Here is a 27341-nt window from a genome sequence, read left to right as displayed (position 1 = left end):
GACTCTATTATTCACTATACTTACGTTCACTTAGACTTAGTAAAAAGTCTTGCATTGCTTATCATATATGTTTGTAGTGCTGTAGTTCTAGATTAGACAATGATAATAAGCTGCGTTCTTCACGTCTCCAGTAAGATGAAAAAAATTTATTAGTCCCATGCTGCTTGTGGTAGCCATTGTTCTTGACGTCGCGTTGGCTCCAAATTCCATAACAGATTTATGTTGGATAATCTTGCCTTCCAAAAGTATCTATTTTTGGAGACAACTTTATGACACAAATGTAGCTGCCACGCCAACTTTCACTCAAATTATACACACTTTTAGCACTAAAAATATACTAACTTTTTCACTGTTTAGGGCTTCTATACATGTCCTGCTATGCCGTTCCTCAGGGGCCGTGGACGAGCATAAGCACATCACACAGGTTTTCCTTCAGTGCTATGGACGTCTGTAAGCCTTCTGAGTTGCTGACCACCATATCTCGGTGAATAAAATGTTTTGACCATTTATCATGCGAAATATGTGCATCATTGCATGCTATTATTTGCAAGAAACCTTGTTTCAACATCTTCAGTCGTTATGAGATATGGCGATCGTTATGAACAAATGATTCGAAGTCCACAAGGATGTGAATGAGCGCATCATGTGCTACAGTTCTTCGGATATAAAACCAACAACTCAAGAACAAAATGAGTTGTCGCTCTGCACCCAATTATAGATAAAATTTAGATATCTTATCTGTATTTTATTCAGTGCAGTGTATGAGCTTAAGTCAATCATAAGCAAAGTTTATGCAATGCCTTTTTACCTCTAAAAAATCTTTAAAATTTCCGGCAATGTTTTAGTTAATTTCATGCACCGCAGTAACTATGGCGAGAATCGAAAAGAAAGTCAGCCCTTTACAAAGTAAAGATATCAGAATGTTAGATACAGTAAAAAAAAAGTTTTTCACCTAATCGGGATCTTAAAATCAAATAATTGGTTTCTCACGCCGGCCTGCAAGTCCGCATGTACAGAACTAGGTGCATAGTGAGGGATCGTCCATCATATGTGTATAATAGCCAACAACTCGAGAACGAAATGAAATAGTGTTCTGCTGTCAGTTTTAAATGAAATTTCGATACCATATCTTTCATGCAATGTAAGAGCTAAAATCGACTGTACACAAAGATTACGCAATGCAGTTTTACCTCTGCGAACTCTTTACAGTTTCGAGCAATGTTTTACATAATTTGATGCAGAGTGGTAAGTATGACGGATAAAGAAACAAATCACTTCTTTATTCGCTGAAGATAGCATGTAAGATGTTCAAAAATCATTTGTTTCCACTTGACAGTTTTCGAAAAATCAGATGATAAGTATTTCATCTGGATTGGAACGCGATCTCTCAGCAGAGGGACCAGCATTTGACGAGCAGTTCAGCAGTTCAGCCTGAGGACAGAGGGAAGGGAAAGGGTTAACATCCCTGGACATGTTATAGCTACATATGCTCATCTGGCTACCCTTCCTGCGACTGCCATCTACGAAATTAGTTTTCTCTGAAACTTGGAAAACTGTATTTATATATTCAGCTTTATCGTTAATATCTACATACAAAATTATTACCTCCAAGAAGCACTAACCAATCATATTATTTTTGTTATGCACATATTACATAAACATTTATTTCAGATTATATTCTGTGTCTGTTACTCGTTACTTGGAACTCTCAATTCGTATTTTCTCAAATCTACAACTTTTCTCATACCTAGACTCTTCCTTGGTAATGGATATTCCAAAAAGTGAGCATTAGCATAATGAGTATTTACAATTTTAAAATTTGTTAGCGTTCACACAGTTTCCCATGAGTTTTTATGAGAATTACATCACTTTTTTTCCATTTTGGAAATTTCAGATTATCTTCATGCTGACTAATCCTATCTTCAGCTTGTTTTGCCATCTTGGGGTGCACTGACATTTTTTTTCTTGACCAGATTAATTTCCTTACAAGAAGGAAAATCTACTAAGTTTTCCTGTAGACTTTTTGATTCCTCTTTTTAGTGTTTCTTCGGGTGTAAAACTCATACTTGCGTGTCTTAATGTGTACATTACTTGTTCAAGTTCTGTCACATACTTGCCCCAAGATCTGTGGTCTGGTAGTATGGCTGACATACCTGCACAGTCTCTCACATGCATGCCTCTGCTCGATTACTTGATGGGTTGTAGACTAATATATGCACAACCCATACTTGTTTGTTTTATATATTGTCTTTCCATAACTTTGAGCAGATTTATGTACCATTATCAGCTAACATCTCTTTCATTTACCTGTGTAGTCCAGGACCATTTTATTACATAATTCTCTGGTAGTCCCTTTCCTCAATGGGAACAGCTGTTGATTTCGAAGAGCTCTGGATTTTGAGAAAAGCTCAACAACTACTAAAATATACATTAAGTTACCTGAGATTTTTGCTTCTCCTACAAAACCATCTAAGGTAACTATGTCCAATATGTCATCAGATTTCATTACCCGCATAGCACATATATTTTTGGCATTCATCACTTCAGCCTTTTGGCAGGTATCGCAGGATTTAATTCTCTGTACTACCCTCCTTATTAAATTATTAAAGGTGATATACTCTAACAATATATTTGCACATTTTTTGGCTCCAAAAAGGCCATATGCAAAATGAAAATAATCTGTCACTTCATTTATGAGTTTTGTGGCCAGCATACACTTATTATTGCTGGGTTACCTTCTTTCCATAAATGCAACAACCTTTCGTATATTTTGTGGGTACTCTAATATTGACAAAATCAGCATCATTAGATCTGACCTTAATCGAGTTTAGATCGTTGTACACATTATGATATATCTGATATTCTAGCTAAAATGTTTTGTTGATTCTTTTCCTTCTATTGCTTTAAAATAACTACAGCTAAATGTAACAAAATTTTCCTCAATTCTATTCGGAAATTCAGCATTTTTCGGTAACCTCAATAATGCGTTGGGAACCTTTAATGCATCAAATATCTACGTCGCACTTTTGAAGGAACAGTGCCCATTTCATGAGCAGCAATCTTTTAGAAAAGTCAGTCTCCAGCGGTCTGTATGTATCACGGTTTTAGTTGCACAAAAGTAATTCTTGAACTTTGGGAGCCCCTCCCTAGACAATGGCTCATATCTCCTTTTCGTACACATGTAAATTTTGTCAAACCTACTCAGGGTGTGAATGGCAAAAGTAACTGGTTTTGTACTAGTGTGTCATCTATTTCTTGCTCTTGAAACAATGGTTCTCCCAACCCATAATCCAAACTATCTGTTCCCATGTGAAATGCTTCATGTAAATTTGGGCAACATAACTGTATTTCACTATCCAAACTCTCTTTTATATTACTGAAGGCAGTCTCACACTCCTGATGAAATGAATGCACTGTTATCTTTAAGTGGTTTGTTTTGTCATTTACTTGTTTGCAGTAGAATGGACATATGTGTTTAATTGCTTTCCTCACTTTGGTCTAGTACAAGGATGGTCTTCATCTTCTTCTGATCTCTTTCATTACCTTTTACTATACTAATGCGCCACAGGAATATTATTCTTTCCTTCACAAACTCACATTTCTTCAATTTCAAGTGGGTTTCTCCTTTTATCAAAGCTTTGAACACCTTGTCCAGTAGTATTAAAATTTCCTGCCAGGTTTTTTTGTGGCAGTCATTAGATCATCAACATAAATTTATATCTGCGTATCTAATACATTACCCAGTATTTGATCTAATGCTCTAATAAACACTGAAATGGAAGTGTTCAACTCAAATGGTATAACTTTATGCCTGAAAAAAAGAAATGCAATATACTTCTATGATTCTATATGCAGGGCTACCTACCAGTAGCCAGCAGTCAAGTATGGACTGGGCATATATTGTATGTCACGAACTTTTTGTAGTAATTCTTCAAGATTTTAAGGGCGATATGTCCTCGTTTTACTAGGGTTAGTGTTCTAGCATCAATAACTATCCAAACGCTCCCATCTCGTTTATTTAAAAGCACTAACAGTCTATAATACTGACTATTCCTACAATCAATATCTCCCAATTCGGTCGTGCTATCTGTTTCCTTTTGAACTTCAACTTCCTTGGATTTTGGATTTGTACATGGTGATCTGAAAAATTGTTCGTTTTCTATGACAGAAAAGTGCTGTTTGTAACCTATTACCCATCCTGATATGTTGGAAAATACGTTTCCTTCTCCATTAACACTTTGAATAACTCATCTTATTGTTCTGCTGATGTTAAATCAGTTATTTCTAATGTGCTCCTACAATCCTGTCGTTTCTTGTTATTCTCGATCATGGTTCATACATGATAATTTTCAACGCTATCTCAAAGTCCACGATTCACGCCTAAGTGATTTACTTGCAGTTGAGCTAAGTGACATTCCTCTAATATATTTGCTGCTTCAGAAGGAATTTACAATGATTTTCCTTCTGCCTGATAGATAGTCTTTTGCTGTTTACAAACAATTAAAACTCGCTGTTTAATTAGCCAGCCAATGCCCAGAATTATTTCCATACTCAAGTAATGTACAACTAAGAATATGTTTGTAAGGAACTGCATTTGATTTTAAAACCATTGAATATTTTATACTTAGTCGGTGGCTCCTTTAACATTTACTCCTTGCTCAGGCATGTGTTCCACACATCATTGCTCTTTCGTCATTTCAAGTAAAGCATTAGAATTGGCGCTACTCTGATGCCCTTTATCTAACAGAACATACAAATCTCAATAGAGAAATACCAGTTACAAATAATTTTTTACTCATTGACCTAGGTTTCGAGACATCTAAGGTTGCATTCATCAGAATGAAATTTAAACAACCCCAAAAAATAATAAATAGAAAAACAAGTCTGACAGAAACGTTAACAAAGATGAAAATGTCACAACATAGAAAGGTTACTTATGTAAAACATACAAATCATGATTGTAAATTTCTATTGGGATTACGTGTTTGGGTTCTTGTGTCTTCTTATCTATTCTCCTCACTCTCCCATAACAAATCCTTTTCAGTAGCCAGATCTTACTAAGAAACGTATACCATTGTTACATTTCATCGTTTATCTAGAGGTATTTTCCTCCTCTTCTCTTCTACATTCTTGATTACTTCTTACTCATATTTCAGATACTTCTTTGGAAAATATGTATTTCTTCCTATTGATATTAAGGGTAGAGCCTGGCTCTGGTCCATAAATGTATCTTTCTTCTTTAACTGCATAAACACAAACTCCATTCGAGTCGATATTGTAAAATGCAGATATTCTGTGAAATACAAGCAGCAGTTTGTATTTCAAATCGAAGCTTTCCACATGTTCAGAGATATACTGAATTTATTTGCCATAACAACAAAATGTGAAATTTTTTCGATTGTTTTTTTGAGAGCTGGTTCGCTTCCATTTTATCTTCCAGCTTTGGCACTGCAGATTTAAATTATTCGGTGGCTGCTTGTTACTCATTTTCCGCTCGCTTTAAGCAAGATGCAACTTGTGTATGTAATTTATCCTGTTGTTATAGAATAATTTACTTTCCTCGAAATTTGACATGTATATTTCTATTCAACGACTCACTCAAACAGGGAAGTCGGCAATTAACTGTTGGGAAATGGAAATGTCTGAAGACGTACCGTGTTTAGACAGTAATTATCTTTTGAACAAAATACATAGCGGCTCTGAGATACATCATTGGTCATGTAAAGTACCTTGCAGTAAATTCCGTGGTAGCTGCGTTCACAAGGATTCAGTCATTGGTCACCAGTCAGTGACTTTGACGATCTTCAGTACAAGTCAGACACAGATCCCGGTGTACTACTAGTAGATGGTCATAGAAAAAAAGAATTAATATTCTGATTCAGCACTCTGTACTGAACATTTGCAGTTTCTTTCCGAAGCCCAAATTCTGTGCAATAACACAATCACTTATCACCATCAATTGAAGTGTTGTCCACTCATGGCGATTATTGTGTACATCTGCTACTTGCAAGTAATTTTAATTAATTAATTTAATTGCCTCTTTGAAAACGGAAAGAGGATACACTTCATTCTGGCGCCCAGCATGGGGCAAAGAAAATGTGTTTTATATGTGTATTATAAATAAGTTTCTGTCTGTTTTGTGTCAAATGTTGGACGACAAACCAAGGAAACAGCAAAAACGAAAAAAAGTGAAGATATTGGCCTAGAAGTAAATTACATAAAAATAATACTGGAATTCTGAAAAGAATAAGTATTGTTATGACGACGCAAGGCAACACACTGTTATAAAAGGTAAGTATATCTTGATCCTTTGCCTATTTTACTTTTCAGGCACTTAGAGAATGTCTCACAGCTTATTGTTTATTTTAATGGTAATTTTTAATCGTGCAGTAATTCTGTATATTATTTATTAAAGTTGTCAAACATGCCCACATTCATGTTAAGCACCGGAAAGATGGAATTGCTTCAGATTATTATGTTTTGTTACATAGCGTCCAGTTTGCCTCTCTACCTTGTTAAATAATTGCTGCAGCACGTAATTATAGAAAGTATTTGTGTGTGGAACTTTTATTCTTCAAGCGTTAAAAATTTTTGTGCACTGAATGATTACAAAATTTGGGAAACCACAAAACATAAAAACTAAATCCAAAATGGAAAATCAGGCCAATGTCGACGGTGGTAACATTCTGTTCCTACAATGGAGAATGCATCGGATCTGAATAGTGATGTATCGAGATCTTCGTGATTTATTTGAGGAGACTAATGAGCAACAATAGATCAGTGTCGAACTTACGCAAAACAGTAAACCAATAACCTTACTCAGTGATTTATAGGAAATATTAGCCGCAATGAAGACTGCTCGTGATACTGAGTTAGCAAACAAAATTGATAACGTGGTGAAAGACCAGTCCACAGAGAGGATAGAAACTTTGTTCGTACTGCATAAAAGCAATTTTAATATGAAGGAAAATTTTTGTAAGATCATGAAAGAACAGTCCACAAACATGGATAGGATATTTGGTTGTATTGCGGAAAAACAAACTCCTGAGATGAAGGAAAATTTTTGGTAGGACTGGGAAAGAAAAACCCACTAGGATGGATTAAAAGTTTAACGACGCTATTAAGGAAATTAATGACCAAATAACTGCAAACCTAGACGCAATAAATACAGAAATAATAACTCTGAGAGAGGCTTACCGCGAAATACCGTACACAACGAACAAGCTGAATAAGCTCTTCAGGCGCTAAAACATGCTAAGACCATTGATGGATTCTTAGCGGGTTATCGGCCAAGTGGTGGCGTCATCTTGTCGCAACGTGTCAATGAGTTTCGTACCCTTCATCTTCTGGCGAAGTTGCGACAAGACGACGCCACCACTCGGCTGATAACCCGACAAGAATTCATCAGTGGAACATGACGAGAAAGACTGCAATCGCATATGCTAAGACCGTGTTTGAAATTTCATGTCAAAATTGACACAGAAAGTTAGTGACTTGACACTTGAGCAGGAGCAGAGGATACAACAAAACACCGTTTATAAATGCCTTAAACGATCGGGTTTTGGAAAAGTATACCGACATCTTAGAGAAAACAGAAAGGTGATTCGTGCGGCGGTGCAGTTCATTGGAAGTTGTGTCTGACGTCGAAATCTCAGGCGAGATAATTCGCAATGAGCTAGGTCAGTTAAAACACATATTGACGCACAACTTGTCTGACTGACGTCAAAAAGTCACTACGCAGGTGGCTGACCTGACGCGAGAAGTAGAAATTAATACCCTTTCTATTGGTTTCTCCCCTGGTCGACTTCACCAGAGTTAGGTCTCGCAGAGCCTCCTAGTGTCGAGAGGGCGAGCGCCGCGTTTTTGTGAGAACTTCTAAGGAGCGCTCAAGTGCGAAACGGGTTCTTGTTTGTGGATAGCGAGCAGAGGAGACAGCCGGCGTTCGGGGTCACGAACTGATGTTCAAGCTCGGGGTCAACAGGCAGGCGGACTGGCAGTTTTAGATTCGCCGCGGAAGACGAGGAGAGTCGCATGTTGTCGCTGGCCCAACAGGCCGTGCTGCTGGATGTGTAACCCATCCTCGTCCGCCGCGCGGGGTAGCCGCGTGGTCATGGGCGCCTTGCCACGGATCGCCTGGTCCCCTCCCCCCTCCCGTGTGGGAGGTTCGAGTCCTCCCTCGGGCATGTGTGTGTGTTGTCCTTAGCGTATGTGAGATTAAGTACTGTGTAAGCGTGTGTGTGTGTGTGTGTGTGTGGTTGTTTTCGGGCGCTAAATAGCGTGGTCATCAGTGCCAAAACGCATATAAACAGGAACACATGCGGTGAAGGGACGAAGACGGACAGCGAACGAGGAGAACGGCTAAAAGACACAGACCTGACGCAGTTCCAAATCCTCACATACAGAGGAAAAACAAGAGGAGAATAAACGCACTAAAAAAGGAAAGGAAACACAAGGAAAAGAGAACAGAAAGTGAAACAAGTAGGTAATCGTGACTGGCGGACCTCTTACCTAAAACCTGGGTGAGCCAGTCATCCAGCAGCACATTAAAATCCTCTCCCTACAATCCGAGGCAACAAATTGGACAGGACACAAAACCGTAAGACCTTAACCACAGTCGTTGCGTCGTCTTGCAAAATAGAGGGCAAATCCGGTGGCAAGGAAATCACCGCCCTCTGGTCAGAGAATAAAAGACAGTCAAGTAAAATGTGACGGACAGTAATTTGGACGCCACAATCACTGCAGATTGGGGGGTTCTCCCGCCGGAGTAAAAAACCATGCGTTAGGGGACTGTGCCCGATGCGGAGGCGAGTGAGGAGAACCTCATCCCGCCTGCATGACTGGTAGGACGTACGCCATGGCCGCGTGGTGACCTTGACCAGACGCAGCTTATTTTCACCGACTGCCAGACACTCTTCTTCCCATTGACGCATGACACAAAAACGCAAAAGGGAGGTAACAGCATGGAGGGGGACGGCACATTCAACAACGTGAGGGAGAGAACATGCATCTTTGGCAGCCACATCCGCCAGTTCGTTTCCCATAATACCCACGTACCCCGGCACCCAGCAGAAAGAAACCTCCTTCCCCTGCCGTTGCAGGTGGAGTAGGGCATCATGGATGTTCTGGACGACCGTATCCGCTGGGTACAAGTGTTGTATGGTCTGAGGGGCACTCAGGGAGTCAGAACAGATGATAAACTTAAGACTGGGAACACATCGCATCTGCTCCAACGCCCACAAGATCGCAAACAAATCGCCATCAAAGATGCTAAATGCCGCAGGAAGCCGTAACTTGACGACTCGATCAGGGAAAACAGCACAACCAACAGAGTCCCCCTGTTTAGAGCCATCCGTAAATACTGGTACATGGTCGGGATGCTAGTTTAAAATATCGTAAAATAAGGAGGTAAAAACAAACGCAGGAGTGCAGCTCCTCCGGTACTCTGACAAGTCTAAAAGGACGCTGGGCCTCTGGAGCAACCAAGGAGGCAGACGGGAGTTGGGGTGCCACACGCTCCACACCAAGGGACTCAAGCAAATGCTTGGCACGAATCCCAAATGGTCTCGTTGCCCTGGGACGACTGGAAAAGAGACGTTCCATAGGCGGTCGGGCAACGGTAGGGTACGCAGGGGAGGTAGGTGTGTAAGCCTAGGGACCGATGACCTCAGCAGTTTGGTCCCATAGGAACTTACCACACACTACCACCCACGCTCGTCCTTAACGTATGATCAACACAGGTAACTGTTGGACATCACAGCCAATTTATGTTTCTTGAAGTCTAGTGAACTCTTAATTCAGACGCCGTTTATTCAGTCATGTATCACTAACGAGCGACAGGACCTTATTTTGAACCTCTGATTGAAGCTCGATGTTGCACTTGGCCAAGACTTAGGCTCCAGCGTGTGCTGTGTCGGCATTCAATTGTACTCAGTTTTGTTGGTTCAGTTGTTCACCAATTTTCTTAAATATTTTTATTGCCCTGTCAGTTGCAGTTATGTCCTCGGCTGGGTGGAATTATACGTCAGATAATTGTGTCCCTGTCTCTGCTGTGGAAGCCTTCTAGTATCTGTGAAGCACTTAATTAGTCTGGCATGGGGCATGACAGACTGGCGTATGACACAAGTGGTTGCCAAAACATGTACTTCGGCCAGATGTGACAGAGCAGACACCGAACACGTGTCCCCGAATCGTTATTTGTACAGCTGGGGTAAAACGCCGTGGTAGATGTCTAGTCAGCAAACGATCGTATTTGTAGATATTGTTATCTTGTATAGTGTTTGTTTTTAATTTCTCTGATTAACCTCAGAGCTTTGGTTCAATACTTAACCAGTTAACTGGCTAAACCTGCTCCAAAAGTCGAGGATGAAGCTTGGCTGCGTGCCGTATGTTGTAGCTCTATGTTTCTACTGAGCGGCGTGTTTATTTAAAAATTTTGATTAGTAGTATCTAATGCCGCTTGAAGTGCCATGTAAATTATTGAACCTCATTTAACGTGGCTAGCGCTTGTTTGTTTTTTTGCATTTTGCTGCTTGTTTAATTTCCTCACTCTTAAGGGCCAAAGTCCAGTGATCCTTCTCAGTATTTATTTGAAGGGTTGTGCACAACTGTTAACTTAATAATTGCTAGAGAGCCATAGGCCTGTTACCCTCGTAAAGGGTTTGTCTTGAACGTGCAGTGGAACAGTAGATCAAAATCCCGATGAACGCAAAGGAAAATTTTAACACTGTGTTTTTGCCGAATTGAATGTTTAATAAAAGGGCACAGTGACTTACTGCACAAGAATCCCTGCATCGAAGCCAACCTGCTCCATGGTTAACCGATGCCTATGTTATCCTGTTTCAAGAATGATTAAAGAGTTTGCGGTGTAAGGCGATGCCTCTGCCAGCGTGCACGAACAGAAATTACGGAGCAGTTGATCCGTGTAATCAAATTTTCCGCCCCATAAGGGACCGATTAGGCCATGTGAAGAACACAAATACCAACCGAGGGCTGCAACACGGATATTAAGAGCCCTGCTTCTGGAAGAAAGTTTACGTAAGCATCGGCAGTTTCAGCTCTTTACACCTGAAAGGAATTATCCCCATGAAGTTGTATTCATTATGCGTTTTAAGGGAGTGTTGCCTAAAACTTGCAATGAACGCCTAAAGATTCAATCTACAGCAGCTTATATTTAAGGGAATCCACCCTTGTGGGCCACGGAAACGTCCGAAACTTGTTCAACCTACGATCAGTTTGAGCAGGCGTTCCTTGAAAAATATTAAGTTGTGCATGTGGAAGCTCGCTTAACACGTTCAGTTCTGAGATGTGCAATCTAAAGAAAGGCAACTTCAGGAAGAATTTCGTCAAATAGCTCAGTAAACCTCGATATTGGGGCACCTCAGTAGTGCTTAAGGACGTTATTTGAATATTGAAAGGTAAACTGCCGATCAGTATTTGCGAAAAGTTGATAGATCCACCACAGGAAAGCACATAAAAATTTTTCTCCGTAGTGGATTCGCGGCGACACTGAATACCGCAAGCTGGAATAATGTCGCTTGCAGCAACGGCGCCCCATCTCCATGTAAGCTTGAAAATGTAAACAGAAACGTGCTGGCGCAAAACGCTGCAGGTTTCTCAAGGCGAAATAAAAATAATCACAACTGATGCAACCCTGGCTCCCAGTGAGTAGAAATAGGCCGCACACAAGACGCTAAGCGCCTCCTCATAACGGTAATCACTGGCTTTTCAACTTAAAACGAAGTGGCAAAATAAAGGTATTTTATCACGGAAGATCGCCATACAGCCGTACTTATTTGAGAAGTTATTTTATTTCGATTACCAGTTTCAGAATTTCAGGGTACCGTCTTCGGGTCAAATATGAACTTCATGCAGTGTCTGGATATGGTGAATAGGATATTCTGTTGTTGTCAACTCTACGAAGGAAGCACTTGAATAAAAAACTCAAGGCATCCTGAGAGTGACGGCTCCAGTTGGCCGGTATTGATACAGCTGAATGCGTACATGAAGTGCATAAGCGGCATGAAAATGACGTACTGAAATGCCGAAATTGATAGACAAAATAAAATAAAATAATTTCTCAAATACGTATGGTGTTTGGAGATCTTCCTTGATAAATTTTTGACACGCTGACTGAACAACAGATCAACAGAGAAACTAAAGGCAGTCTCATCGCCCTCACTGATACTGACCACGGGATGGGATGGAAGCACTTGTTACTACGTACCAACGAACATGCTACATTAGAACGGCGAAATAGACTTTGTACTGGTATATCGCGCAAAGAGCCATGTGAGGGCCCATTTCAGGCTGCAGTCCATGGTATTGTCGGAGGAATACCGACTACCATACTGACTGACACAGGAGTTAACATGAACATGAACATGAACATAACCATTTCGTAAAAAGGATTGGTGAAAAGTTTAAGATTCTGATGTTTCCAGTACATAATTGTGAAGTGTCGGGAGTTTCTGGCTCCCGTACACAAGGAGCAGAGAAGCAAGCACAGCTGGCGTCAAATTCGAAAATGGAGTAATAGAATGTACATTTCTAGCAGGGAAGGGGTTATCCGTGCCGTGCTTGTTAGGCACAGGTTTCCCGCGAAGGGGGAATGTGAGGTCGACCTCCAAAAGTGGAAGACGTTACTTGGAGATAGGAGGAAAAGCATTGTTTTTAAAAATGGTTCAAATGGGACTCAACTTCTGAGGTCATCAGTCCCCTGGAACTTAAACTACTTAAACCCAACTAACCTAAGGACAGCACACACATCCATGCCCGAGGCAGGACTCGAACCTGCGACCGTAGCGGTCGCGCGGTTCCAGACTGTAGCGCCTAGAACCGCTCGGCCATTCCGGCCGGCCAATGTTTTTAGATTTAATTTGTACTAAGGGACATAATGGTAGAATCTGCCAGAGTCTTTAACTGAAGGTATTGGGTAGAAAGTTACAGTGGGCAGAGAGTTACCTCGCGGATCAGGATAAAAAACCTGTGTCAATGAACATAAGTAACGAAATATCTGGTTCTAGCAAAATCCATACTAGGCTTCATGGATCTGAGTGCCTTAACGAAGATCAGGAGACTGTTCTGGTGAACGTGTTACTGTTATATTTTCAAATATTCTCCACTAAGCTCCGAGTAATTAAAGGATACGAGTATCACATGAATGCCGTTCACCACAGTAGTTTCCATCCTGTGGGCGAAGAGGGAGGCTGCGAAACGTGAGTTCCGCAAAATGCTGCCTTGCAACATGAAAGAAACCTCATTATCGCCATATAGCAGCCTGCTGTTAGCTTTTACAGAAGCAGGGTCGGGAGTGCCTATGGTTTCGGTCATTCGTTCAGTTATGAAGTTGATTGTATTTTTTCAGTAGAGTCGTACCCATTTAAGGTATTGCTATTTGGCCTAAATGTCAGCCCAGGCGTGTTTATTACTGCCCCTGGCACCACTCTCGGGCCGGTGTGTGTTCGGCTACTGGAGAGAGAATTACGGAAATTTTTAGATTCGAAAGATACGACGATCTTCGATAAGTCGACATTTGCTAAAGGCGAAATAAAACTCCTGGGTCGTCTCATATCTCCGACAGGGATTGTCCCTAACCCAGACAAGACAAAAGCCATCAAAAAATTCCCTTATCCGACAGCCAAAAAGTAGTTAAAAGCGTTTCTGCGGCTAGCCTCATTTTTTAGGATTGCTGTTAAATTGTCAAGAGGTATTGAATTTGTTAAGGAAAAACCCTTTCCCATGTTTGGAAAGTTGAAATGTGGCTACACTGAACCACAGCGCCAGAGATTGTGCCAGAGAGTATTATTCAGCCGCCTCCACTGGCAGTTCTTGTCGAAAAGTCGTGGTGGAGAGTGCTATTGAGATGTAGCAGTGGTGAGTCGTTGTTGAGAAGTTCCCATGGAGAGTGCTTGTTCAGATGTTGTCATATTGTTTTGATGGGCTAGACACCAGATATTGTTCGATTGGGGATGCTGTAATGATTAGAGTGTGCTTTTCGTCAATATACGCTCCTGGAAATTGAAATAAGAACACCGTGAATTCATTGTCCCAGGAAGGGGAAACTTTATTGACACATTCCTGGGGTCAGATACATCACATGATCACACTGACAGAACCACAGGCACATAGACACAGGCAACATAGCATGCACAATGTTGGCACTAGTACAGTGTATATCCACCTTTCGCAGCAATGCAGGCTGCTATTCTCCCATGGAGACGATCGTAGAGATGCTGGATGTAGTCCTGTGGAACGGCTTGCCATGCCATTTCCACCAGGCGCCTCAGTTGGACCAGCGTTCGTGCTGGACGTGCAGACCGCGTGAGACGACGCTTCATCCAGTCCCAAACAAGCTCAATGGGGGACAGATCCGGAGATCTTGCTGGCCAGGGTAGTTGACTTACACCTTCTAGAGCACGTTGGGTGGCACGGGATACATGCGGACGTGCATTGTCCTGTTGGAACAGCAAGTTCCCTTGCCGGTCTGGGAATGGTAGAACGTTGGGTTCGATGACGGTTTGGATGTACCGTGCACTGTTCAGTGTCCCCTCGACGATCACCAGTGGTGTACGGCCAGTGTAGGAGATCGCTCCCCACACCATGATGACGGGTGTTGGCCCTGTGTGCCTCGGTCGTATGCAGTCCTGATTGTGGCGCTCACCTGCACGGTGCCAAACACACATACGACCATCATTGGCACCAAGGCAGAAGCGACTCTCATCGCTGAAGACGACACGTCTCCATTCGTCCCTCCATTCACGCCTGTCGCGACACCACTGGAGGCGGGCTGCACGATGTTGGGGCGTGAGCGGAAGACGGCCTAACGGTGTGCGGGACCGTAGCCCAGCTTCATGGAGACGGTTGCGAATGGTCCTCGCCGATACCCCAGGAGCAACAGTGTCCCTAATTTGCTGGGAAGTGGCGGTGCGGTCCCCTACGGCACTGCGTAGGATCCTACGGTCTTGGCGTGCATCCGTGCGTCGCTGCGGTCCGGTCCCAGGTCGACGGGCACGTGCACCTTCCGCCGACCACTGGCGACAACATCGATGTACTGTGGAGACCTCACGCCCCACGTGTTGAGCAATTCGGCAGTACGTCCACCCGGCCTCCCGCAAGCCCACTATACGCCCTCGCTCAAAGTCCTTCAACTGCACATACGGTTCACGTCCACGCTGTCGCGGCATGCTACCAGTGTTAAAGACTGCGATGGAGCTCCGTATGCCACGGCAAACTGGCGTCATTCACATATGAGCGTTCAATTACTTTCTCTATTACATTTCGACACGTTTAGGTGCCTAGATCTCGCTATATATGGATCGAGAAAACATGATTTCCTAACTTTTCTATATTCATATTTCTATTGTTTGAACCGGTGGGCCAGAATGTAAGTGTCTTCCGCTAAATAGCATTACTGAGGAAGGAAACTTGTATTCAAATTATCCAAAATACTTTGAAAAAAAAACATGTATAATGAGCAAAACCTTGTAAAAATAATTATCACGACATGGGGATTAAGGTAAATGATATGATCATGAAATTTCCCGGCAGATTAAATCTATGTGCCGCACCGAGACTCGAACTCGGGATATTTGCCTTTCACATTCTGGGGACACGGCGCATTAGTAGGGTGTAAAAATCCTTAGTTCTGGGTAGGCGCGTATCAGGGAGACTGGTATGTGAATAACTGTAGTCGATGAAAACAGTCGAAATGTGAGACAAATGAGGCACGACGTAGCTGACAGTCACCAGTGGTGAGGTGGAAGCAGGCAGGAAAACCTCAAGCAAACTGAGTGTTATAGATGTGCCCCATCCAGTCCACTGTCTTTTCATGATACTCATTTACAAGGCCACAGCTCGCATACGGACATTGACGATCCCGAGGCCATCATCCCATGGGGGCGGGTAAGTGTCTCATAACGGACTTTAAACATAGAACCAGCCATCAGATAATAGCCAAAGGTCGCCTGAAGGTTGAGCCCAATCACCGTCGACAGAGGGAGAGCTTGCGCTATGTGGACCAATTTTGATGCCACATAACGATTAAGAGACTCATCTCGTTGAAGTGTATCCTGGCGGCTCAGGCGGTTCTGGCGGAAGCCGTTGCGGATGACGTGTAACAGACCATGGAAAGTCGTTACCGCTGTGCCTGAGACCATGAGAGTAAAGGTAATGCCCAGGTATTGGAACTTCCATACAAGTGGCAGGGGTTCCACTTCACCTTCCTGGAGGCCTCGTCCAGTGTGCATTACAGAAGATTTGGTGACATTCATGGCACTGCCAGTGGCAGCCCCATGACGTGTGATCAATTCGAGGACTGCACGAATCTCAGAGCCATAGCGAATGAGGAGGAGGAGGTCATCAGCATATGCCCGACATCGAAAAGTATGTTGGCGAAGAGCGAGGCCAGAGAGCTTTGGTTGTCAAGCCCCCAATGAGGGGCTTAAGAGCTAACATGCTTTTCGATGTCGGGCATATGCTGATGACCTCCTCCTCCTCATTCGCTCTGGCTCTGAGATTCGTGCAGTCCTCGAATTGATCATAAGTCATGGGGCTGCCACTGACAGTGCCATGAATGACATACAGGAGGGTAGATAAGGGGCACCCTTGTCATATGGAACGGCAGAAGGGTACAAGCCCTGCTAAATGTCCATTGGCTTGGACACATGAATTGGCACTGTCGTAAAGACGCCGGAGGACATGGAGGAACGGAGGGGGGATGTCCATTCGGATGCCACTGAAAGCAGGAAACGATGGTGCACTTTATCGAAGGCGTTATCGATGTCTATAGCGACGACCGCTGCACGGAGTCTGCAGGCCGCCGCCATCACAATTAAGTCGCGGCATTCCCCTGTGGCAGTCTGTATGTTAACCGGTCCCCCAGGCCTCGTTTGCTCTGGGGAGTGGATATGAGGGAGTATTGTTCGGAGACGCATTGCCAGTAAGCGATCAAAAATCTTGTAATCTGCATTGAGCAAGCTGAGCGGTCTGTAACTCGTGACCGTCGAACCACGGGCTGATTTGTGGACCGAAATGATGATGCCGTCAACAAAGGCAGGTGGGATTTCTTGGTCAGATGTCATCAGATCTTGATACATAGTCCTCCACTGCGGTGCCATGAGGTCCCAGAAGGCACTGTAAAACTCAGTCGGTAAGCCGTCAATGCCAGGTGATCTGTTGACTGAACCCTTGTGGATTGCGTTGTCGACTTCGCCTCGTGTGACCGCCACTGTCAAAGTATCCGTGTCCGTGTGGGGGAGGGTGTGTGTAACTTAATGCAGAATGGAGTTGTCTGCTTCAGTATCAGCATCTTCTTCCCTATATGTACGACAGTAGTGTTTGACGAATGGGTGGACGGATGCCATTCTGAATGGTCACCTGTGGGCCATGAGGCGTGATAAGCGCGTTGATGATCTGCCGACGACGCCGTCGTTCGTCGGACACTATATGATGCATGGATGGAATTTGCAAACCCTCATGATCGTGGCGTATCACCAGCCCTTGCAATTTCCAGCGTGCCGCCGCAACTATCTTCGCCTTAGTTCTTTGCCATTCCAATTGGTTGTGTGGGGTTGGCGGCTGAGTGTCCAGATCTCGGAGAGTCGCATAATAGAAGTCAACAGTGTTGCGATGCCAATCGGCCAAGTCCTTCCCTTATCTCATCAGTGTCCTCCGGATCGCGACAAGTCAGGTCATGCAGATGAGAAGTATTTACTTTCCATGGCGCACGGCTGCGCCATAGAGATTGTGGCGGAAGGACGACCGTGCAGATGTAAGAGTAATGGTCGGAAAAGGCCAGTGGCTAGCTTTGGGCGCCCCTTATCGCATATCTAAGAGTCTGTGAGGCATATATCCTGTCTAGAAGGCCTGCGGAATGACTGGTAAAAAAGGTATGACCGGAACGGTCGCCATGTTGAACTTCCCAGGTATCGCGAAGCAGGCGGCTCCGGACCACTATACGTAGTTCCTAGCATGTAGTATAGAGTGGAATCTGATCTTTGGAGTGTAGAACGCAGTTGAAATCACCTCCTAGTAGGTAGTGGTCGTATCCCCCTAATAGCAGGGAGGCAATTTCCTCTGCATAAAACTGGGCCCGTTAATGTCGACGGTTAGTACCTGAAGGAGCGTAGACATTATTGATGCATGACCCCATGGCAGTGAGTGCCATGCTCCGAGATGATGGAAGGAAGGCGACTTCGGTGACGGAAATCCCGCGGCGGACGTAGATGGCCACTCCACGGCCCGTAGAATCACTCGTGGAGGCGTGGGTGGTATAGCCATTGACATCCGGGAGACTGGCCAAGTGAACTTCATGCAGAAGGTCGAAATCAATACCAGAAGCGCAGAACATCTCCTGCATAAGGCGGATTTTCACCCTGGAAAGAATGTTTTTGGTTTTGATGGTTGCTATCCGGTAGGGCAGGTGGCGGACTGCTGGAGGCAGCGCAAGGGCGTGGGCCTCGCAGTGCAACGTTATCCCGCTCGCCCGTAGGGGATTCTGGAGAGAGGATGATTAGTGGATCGCCCCGACGGCGCAGGGTCCCGTAACGGGTCCTGCTCCTCGCTCTCCTCCTCGTGCCACGCCGTGGAGGCAGACACCGGTGTATCGTCCATTTTGTCTGCAGAAGTTGATGTAATGTTTCGTGGTGGCCGTGCTATCTCCAATAAAGTCCTCATGGGGCGTCAGGGAGACGGGCATAGGCATACCCGCGGATGTCTCCGCGCTCATAACGTCTTCGTCGGCAGTAGCGGATTCGGGGGCGTCATGTCGGTCGACGGTTACGTCTTCCTCAACTTGCAACGTCTCTTCTTGGTCGAAAACGCTGCGGGGCCTTCTCTTGCGACGTTTCGGAGAACATTTTTTCCTTATGCGACCTTCCAACGACAGAAGGGAGTCGCGTCGTTCTGGCAGAAGGGCCCCTGTAGGGACGAAGGGACGATGAGTCGATCTCCATCGTGTTGCCTAGGGTTGGGTCTGAGGCCTGCCGCATCGACACCGTCGGAGCGGCCTCGATGGCCGGCCGAGGTGGCGGGCTGTCTGACGCGCTCTCCGTCAGGGTTTGGTCGGTGCGTTTGTGGCGCCCGGGCGGCGTTGCGAAGCGGCAGGAGAAGCAAGAGCACAGGCGTAGGTCACCGGTAGCACCGTAGGTTGCGACGTCGGTGGTCCTTCGGCAACTGGAAGTTGCGTAATTCGCCGTTGTAGGCATTCGGATCTAAGATGCCCTTCTTGCCGCACCCGGAACAGGTCCGAGACTGGCCGTCATACATAATTATTGCACTGAATTCGCCGATCTGTAAGTAGAACGGGACATGGCTTCGGAGATCAATGGTGACCTGTCGGACGCCGCTTAGGACAGGATATGTCCGAAACTGTGTCCATTTTTCCTCAGTGTGGCCATGGATTGTGCCGTAGCGTCGGAGTGCCGTGACGACTTCCTCAGCAGGAAGTTCGAATAGCAATTCGAAAATGCGTGTCGTACTTATACCTAAGCCCGCGTGGTTGACGGTTACCGCCCCCATATTGCCATCAACATGACAGAAGCAGAGCCCCTGTTTGGTCTCACGTATGTTGCGTTCGCACGCCGCGTCGTTACTGATTTTAACATAGACCGTGCGCCTCACGATCGACAAATGTATTCCGATAATATCGGTCGCCGGAATCTTCACTTCTTCTCACAGGAAACGCTCCACCTCGAGTGCTTTGGGTCGTGCATAATCGTTGCAGAAAGCAAATTGGAGTGTAGATTTACGGTAACGGTTAGCCACGTATCGTAGACGGTAAGCCGGCACTTAAGCAACGGCTGTCAGCAACGCGAGCTCGCACTCTGCACACGGAAAACACGGACGCGTCCTCTCTATAGCCCTGCCAAAGGCAGACTTACCAACTGAGCTACCCAACCACGACTCAGGACCCGTCCTCACAATTTTACTTCCCCGAGTACCTCGTCTCCTACCTTCCAAACTTCACAGAAGAGCTTCTCTGAAGTTTGGAAGGTAGGAGACGAGGTATTGGCAGAAGTAAAATTGTGAGGACGGGTCCTGAGTCGTGCTTGGGTAGCTCAGTTGGTAAAGCACTTGCCGGCGAAAGGCAAAGGTGCCGAGTTCGCGTCTCGGTCCGGCGCACAGTTTTAATCTTCCAGGAAGTTTCAAATCAGCGCACACTCCACGGCAGAGCAAAAATTTCATTCTGGTATGATCATTCTTGTAAGGAGAATGTCAAGTGAAACGGACATACAAACGGTATATTTCAGCGCAACACTTTGGTGAATAAAATGGACAAGCTAGTCGCATCGCGTATGAAAAGGAGGCTATCTCCCCATAGTGAAACAAAATGTGAGTGAAACGGCCTGGTGCACACAATAGCCGGCCGGGGTGGCCGAGCGGCTCTAGGTCCTATAGTCTGCCCGCTACGGTCGTAGGTTCGAATCCTGCCTCGGGCGTGGATGTGTAATGTCCTTAAGTTAGTTAGGTTTAAGTAGTTCTAAGTTCTAGGGGAATGATGACCTCAGAAGTTAAGTCCCATAGTGCTCCGAGTCATTTGAACCATTTTTTTTTTTTTTTTTTTTGCACACAATAGCCATGTACTCACCTCTGCCCAGCTACAAATCAGGTGCAGATGCATAGCACATCTGACGAATACTGAATATCCTGTGAATCTGCAGGAACTGAACAACACTTTTAAAAAGCCCACACGAGGACGAACTCAGTAGCCGAAGCCGTGAAGAGTAGCTAGTGAATATGGCAGCCGAAAAATACTAGTCCCTGACATGAACCTAGCTGTGAACGCCTAGTGCTGTGTGCCTACTAAATTCAAAGATTTCTTGCTGTGCATGGGATGTAAACAAGTATTGTGCATGAATAGACACTCTTACAGTGCATGTGGTGAAGTTATTAGTACAAATAAAGGATCCATGAGCTATAAACTCTGCTACGAGTAACATTAATCTGTCTATTATTAAGTATCAGTAGTTTGTAAGGCCAGCGAATACACAAGTACCACTATGTCTCTATGGTTACGGATCATCACTTCATTGGTCAAGCGAAAATTATGTTGACAAGATTGGCAATTTATTCAGGGTTCATGGCATTGTCAGCATCGCATATCTCGAGCCCATATGTGACACTGATGCTGCCTTCTCACCTGTACCATAATAGCTGTCACATTCTGACGGATACTGTTGGGATCACTATCGCAGCTCAGACCAGGCACCCATGCGATCGCCATCTATTTACGCCACCTGCTCCAACTAGACTGGTCTTGTGGAGCTTGGATCAGGTCAGCTACCCTTGTGTGGGGAGGGGGAGAGGTCAACGAACCCCCCCCCACTCTGATCACCCACACCATAACGACACTGAGTCTACATAGCACTGTATCGAGACAAGATTTTACAATCAGTCCACATGCACCCATTTCGCGAAGACACTGAGTCAACATAATGTATAAAGTGAAAATTTTACAACTCATTCACACTATCACAGCAAATCAATTTGCAATTTGGTCCACTGATAACAAATTTCACCAGTCATATTCAATGAATTCGAATTTATAATCACATCACTAATAACCTGTCATGCTGCCTTGGCAGATCATTTATAAAAACTTGTACGAGTATCACTATTTGTTATATAAGAACTAACTAAAATTTCTTCAAGCACTTGAAAGTCACAGTAATTATAGAATACGAAACTTAACTTCCCTGCATAAAACGATACAGAACATGATTTATTTTTTATCAACAATTTCTTTTGCACTCCTGAAAAAATAAACCTCCAGCTTGAGTCTCACAGTTGGTGGTAGATCCAATATCATAAAAAAATAACGTCGTAATAGGCTTCTAACAGAACAATACCTATGTGTGATCGAAGCGTTGAAGTATATTCGCTTTGTAGAATATATTCATAACTTCGAGGGGGCATTGAGACGTTTCTTTGAAATGTATACATTTTTATTTATGCTAAGAATGGAGCCTGGTTCTGGTACATATGTGTACCTTATTTCTTCTACTGGGTAAACATTAATTCCTTTGAGACCACGTTTTAAACCTCGGAAGTCCTATGACAGATACTAACAATATATCAGAGATATATGCAATACTTTTTTTTAATGGTGGCTGACTTCTGTTTTTCCTGCCATCTTCAGAACTGCAGAGCTGACTTATTCTATAAGTGTCTGCTCATTTTTCACTGGCTTCTGCATCCAATTTACTCTGTTGTTATCATTTGTAGAATAATTTCCTCTTCTCTAAATTTTACATGTGTATGTATTTAGTCACTATTTTTCAGCACGTTCGACGTCTGGAACAAGAATGTCGCCAAAGAATTGTTGGGAGACGAAATGTCCGAACAGTCATTAATTTGTCTTTGAGCAAAACACTAAGCGCCCCTATAATAGATCACCAGTCATTCAAAGTATCTTGCGGTAAATTTGGTACAAGCTGTGACGAGAATGATTCGGTCATTGATCTCCAATCAGTTACGTTGTTAATCTTCAATACCAGTCAAACACAGGCTCCGCTGTAGTACTATATAATGGATTGTGGTAGGAAAAGGGATTGACATTGTCTTTAAGCACTATGTACTGAACACATGTAGTTCCTTTCTGCAACATCAACCCCGTGAGCTGTCTTACCACTATCAAATAAAGTGTTGACCTCATGGTGATTATCTGTATCATTTAATTAATTCGCCTCTCTGAAAACTTTTACTACTTCAGAGAAAGCGAAGGGAGGAAATAATTCATGTTGCACATCTTCTTCCCTTTTATCATCTTCTTTTTTGTCATCATTTAGAATTTCTTCAGTGTCACGTGGTAATTCAGTAACTTCGAAACTTCCTGGCAGATTAAAACTGTGTGCCGGACCGAGACGCGAAATCGGAACCTTCGCCTTTCGCGCTCAAGTGCTTTATCATCTGAGCTACCCAAGCACGACGCACAACCCGCCCCCACAGCTTTACTTCCGCCAGTAGGAGACGAGGTACTGACGGAAGTAAAGTTGTGTGGTGGGGCGTGAGTGGTGCGTGGGTAGCTCTGATGATAGAGCGCTTGCCCGCGAAAGCAGAGGTCTCGAGTTCGAGTCTCGGTCCGGCACACAGTTGTAATCTGCCAGGAGGTTTCATATCAGCACATACTTCGATGCAAAGTGAAAATTTCATTCAGTAACTTCGGTTACAGCACGCAAAAGATATTAACATTGCCAGGCATGAGACACCAATGTACACTCACCAGGCTACTTTGCTGTGACTGCCGTCCCTTCGTTCCATTTCGTCCTTTCCGCGTCACATAGCGGCATAGCCATCCTCACAACCGGGGGCAGAAAAGCCAAAGTGGATTCCCGAGATTCTTATTTGCTCTGTCAAAAGAATTATACATTCTCAAATATTCTATATACACTATGTGATCAAAAGTATTCGGCACCCCAAAAAAACATACGTTTTTCATATTAGGTGCATTTTGCTGCCGCTTACCGCCAGGTACTCCATATTAGCGACCTCAGAAGTCATGAGAGATCCTGAGAGAGCAGAATGGGGCACTCCGCGGAACTCACGGATTTCGAACGTGGTCAAGTGATTGGGTGTCACTTGTGTCACACGTCTGTACGCGAGATTTCCACACTCCTAAACATCCCTAAGTCCACTGTTTCCGATGTGATAGTGAAGTGGAAACGTGAAGGGACATGTACAGCACAAAAGCGTACAGGCCGACCCCGTCTGTTGACTGACAGAGACAGTTGAAGAGTGTCGTAGTGTGTAATAGGCAGACGTCTATCCAGACCATCACACAGGAATTCCAAACTGCATCAGGATCCACTGCAAGTACTATCACAGTCAGGTGGGAAGTGAGAAAACTTGGATTTCATGGTCGAGCGGCTGCTCATAAGCCACACATCACGCCGGTAAACGACACCTCGCTTGGTGTAAGGAGCTTAAACATTGGACTATTGAACTGTGGAGAACCGCTGTGTGAAGTGACGAATCACGGTACACAATGAGGCGATCCGACGACATGATGTGGGCATGGCGAATGCCCGATGAACGTCATCTGCCAGCGTGTGTAGTGGCAACAGTAAAATTCGGAGGCGGCGGTGTTATGGTGTGGTCGTGTTGTTCATGGTTTTGCTTGACACTATCACAGCGCAGGCCTACATTGATGTTTTAAGCACCTTCTTGCTTCCCACTGTTGAAGAGCAATTCGGAGATGGCGTTTGCATCTTTCCACACGATCGAGCACCTGTTAATAATGCACGGCCTGTGGCGGAGTGGTTACACTACAATAACATCCCTGTAATGGACTGGCCTGCACAGAGTCCTGACCTGAATCCTATAGAACACTTTTGGAACGTTTCCGAACGCCGACTTAATGCCAGACCTCACCGACGGACATCGATACCTTTCCTCAGTGTAGCGATCTGTGAAGAATGGGCTGCCATTCCCCAAGAAACCTTCCAGCACCTGATTGAACGTATACCTGCGAGAGTGGAAGCTGCCATCAAAGCAAAGGGTGGGTCAACACCATATTGAGATTCAGCATTACCGATGGAGGGGGCCACGAACTTGCAAGTCATTTTCAGTGAGGTGTCCAGGTACTTTACAGTCATTATAATTGTAGAAAACATTCATTATTATGCTTTGATTTCGTTAAACAATATCTATTACTTCATTTTCTTTCGATAGATTGTTAAAGGCACTGAACATTGTTTGACTACATCGATTTCTCACGTGCCGATTTTTGTGGTCACATTTTAATGGAAAATTTTAATAAACATTTTGGCTGAAGATTAAGCTGTTGCGTTACAAAATGGCTCTGAGCACTATGGGACTTAACATCTATGGTCATCAGTCCCCTAGAACTTAGAACTACTTAAACCTAACTAACCTAAGGACATCACACAACACCCAGTCATCACGAGGCAGAGAAAATCCCTGACCCCGCCGGGAATCGAACCCGGGAACCCGGGCGCGGGAAGCGAGAACGCTACCGCACGACCACGAGCTGCGGACTGTCGCGTTACAACTTGAGAACATTTAGTAATCTTACTGGCTAGCATAACATTTTAATGATTATGTCGCTGTGTTACTGCCCCTCAGTAGCAAAATGTTAAAGCTACCCCATGTCCAAATTAGCTGTGCTCCTCCATCGTTATGGATATTGTGTAATTTCTGCTTTAATACAGACAGTGTGCATTAGTGATCTTTTATCTGTGTTGTTCATAAATTGCTATTTTACGAACACTTGCTAGAGTTTGGTATCGTTTCGTATCGTTTAAAGTCAAACAAGTGGTCAATTTTCTTGATTAACACTACATTTACTTGGGATCCCTTTGCCTAATCAGGCTGGCGACCATTTTCTTTCGCTTTATTAGAGATTTATTTTACAACTTGGATAACATTGGTATGCTTCCCGTTCAAACAACTGCTTCTCTCTGCCAGTGGGCAATATTTCTGGTGCCGAAATATAGTCTGATTACTTCTCACACGACCGCGGTCGACTTCTGTTCACCGAGCGAGGTGAGCACAATGGCCTTGCATTCGGGAGGACGATGGTTCAAACCTTCGACCGGCCTACGTGATTTAGGCCTTCCATGATTTTCCTAAATCGCTTCCGGCAAATGCCTCGATGGTTCCTTTTTCCTTTGAAAGGGCACGGACGACTTCGTTCCCCATCCTTCCCTAATCCGATGGGACCGATGACCTCGCTGTTTTGTCCCCTCCCGCCCCCCCCCCCAAAAAAAAATCAACCAAACCTTCGATGTACTGTGAGGCTCTCAAAAGCTGAAAGCACGCATTCGAAGAGTTCGCCCACACATGAAGCACCCTCTCCACCAGCATGACTCTGCCAGACTAGACCACGCACGAGCGCTGGACAACTGCAACAATCCGATGCCTTGGGTTCACTGTCATCGATCATCCTCCATACAGTGAGGAATTGTTTCCATACGATTTTCATGTTTTCATAACGTAAAGAATATCTTCCAGGACTTCACTTTGATAGTAATGAAGTGGTGCTAGCAGAAGTGAGGTTGTGGCTCCGCTAACATTCTATAGTGACGGTATCAACAAAATGATCTCTCGTTTGGAGAACTGTGCCCGTCGCCGGGGTGACTTTGTTGAGAAATAAATATGTATATATAAAGAATAAAGATGTAGAATGTTAATAACGTTGGTTTTATTTAAAAAGGATTAAGAATTTTCCCATAAAAAATTCTGAGGTATTACGTTGCAGAAAGCTAACGGCCTCGCCACAGTGGTAACACCGGTTCCCGTCAGATCACCGAAGTTAAGCGCAGTCGGGCTTGGCTAGCACTTGGATGGGTGACCATCCGGTTTGTCGAGCGCTGTTGTCAAGCGGGGTGCACTGAGCCCATCTAAAGACAACTGAGGAGCTACTTGATTGAGAAGTAGCGTCTCCGGTCTCGTAAACTGGCATATGGCCGGAAGATCGGTGTGCTGACCACATGCCCCTCCATATCCGCATCTAGTGACGTCTAAGGTCTGAGGACGACACGGCGGCCGGTCGGTACCGTTGGGCATACATGCCTGTTGGGACGGAGTTTTAGTTTCAGTACGTTTCAGCACGCCCTCTTTAATTGCATTTACATGGTTAAATGAAAGGTTTCTAATAAATTGAAATAAACGCAGACACGCACACACACACATACACACACACACACACACACACACACACACACACACAGACACACACAATGTGCTGTTACAATTTTATCCCATTTGTAAGACAAATTCCACAAGAAATTTATAAATGTATTCATTGTTTTGAAGAGTTCTAACACACTCGTGGGAAGTTCTCGATCGATGTCGATTAGCTCGTAAGTAGCTAGTCTGATTCTCTTCTGTGTCTAGGGCAGCCAAGGAAGATGTGGTTGACGTCCTGTGTTTCCCATTGTTGCAGTATGGTGATGTTATAACGTAGGTTCTATAAACGTGTTGACGGTAGCAGTCTTGGCTGAATTTCAACCTAGGAATGATCCTCATAAATTACCTCCTGTTCACTCTGCGGCTTGAGGTGCATTTCATATCCCACCTCTTGGACCTTCTGTAAATGTGGGTGGACTTGTTTGTACCAGTTGCCATGGTGCAGATTTCGCTTCTGGCTATGTCTCTGACTGCAGCAACTAAATCATCACTCTCCTGTATTCCATTACTTGTTTCGTTCTTCGTCAGGTGTTCAACTTTCTCATGGACCAAAATCTCAGCATAACCCTTGGTCGAAACAGATAATTTCTCATTACCGTTTCTTTGTAAGACTGATACAGTAGCAGCTATTTGGCATGGTACAGGGTGACTATTATTGAACTATATGAAATAAAATCGCCATAACTTCCGAACAG

General features: G+C 44.2%; 1 protein-coding gene and 1 pseudogene across 1 annotated transcript in view; one reads left to right on the top strand and one right to left on the bottom strand.

Moving 5' to 3' along the window:
• LOC126481753 (putative mediator of RNA polymerase II transcription subunit 23) overlaps positions 1 to 27341 on the bottom strand; it is a 367427-nt gene that overhangs the window by 217095 nt on the left and 122991 nt on the right. The window lies entirely within an intron of this gene.
• Positions 26219 to 26336, top strand: LOC126482915 (5S ribosomal RNA; annotated as a pseudogene).

Source organism: Schistocerca serialis, chromosome 5 (genome assembly GCF_023864345.2).
Source record: "Schistocerca serialis cubense isolate TAMUIC-IGC-003099 chromosome 5, iqSchSeri2.2, whole genome shotgun sequence".
NCBI lineage: Eukaryota > Metazoa > Arthropoda > Insecta > Orthoptera > Acrididae > Schistocerca > Schistocerca serialis.
Note: the sequence above shows the minus strand (reverse complement) of the source record. Positions and strands in the feature narration are given on the sequence as shown.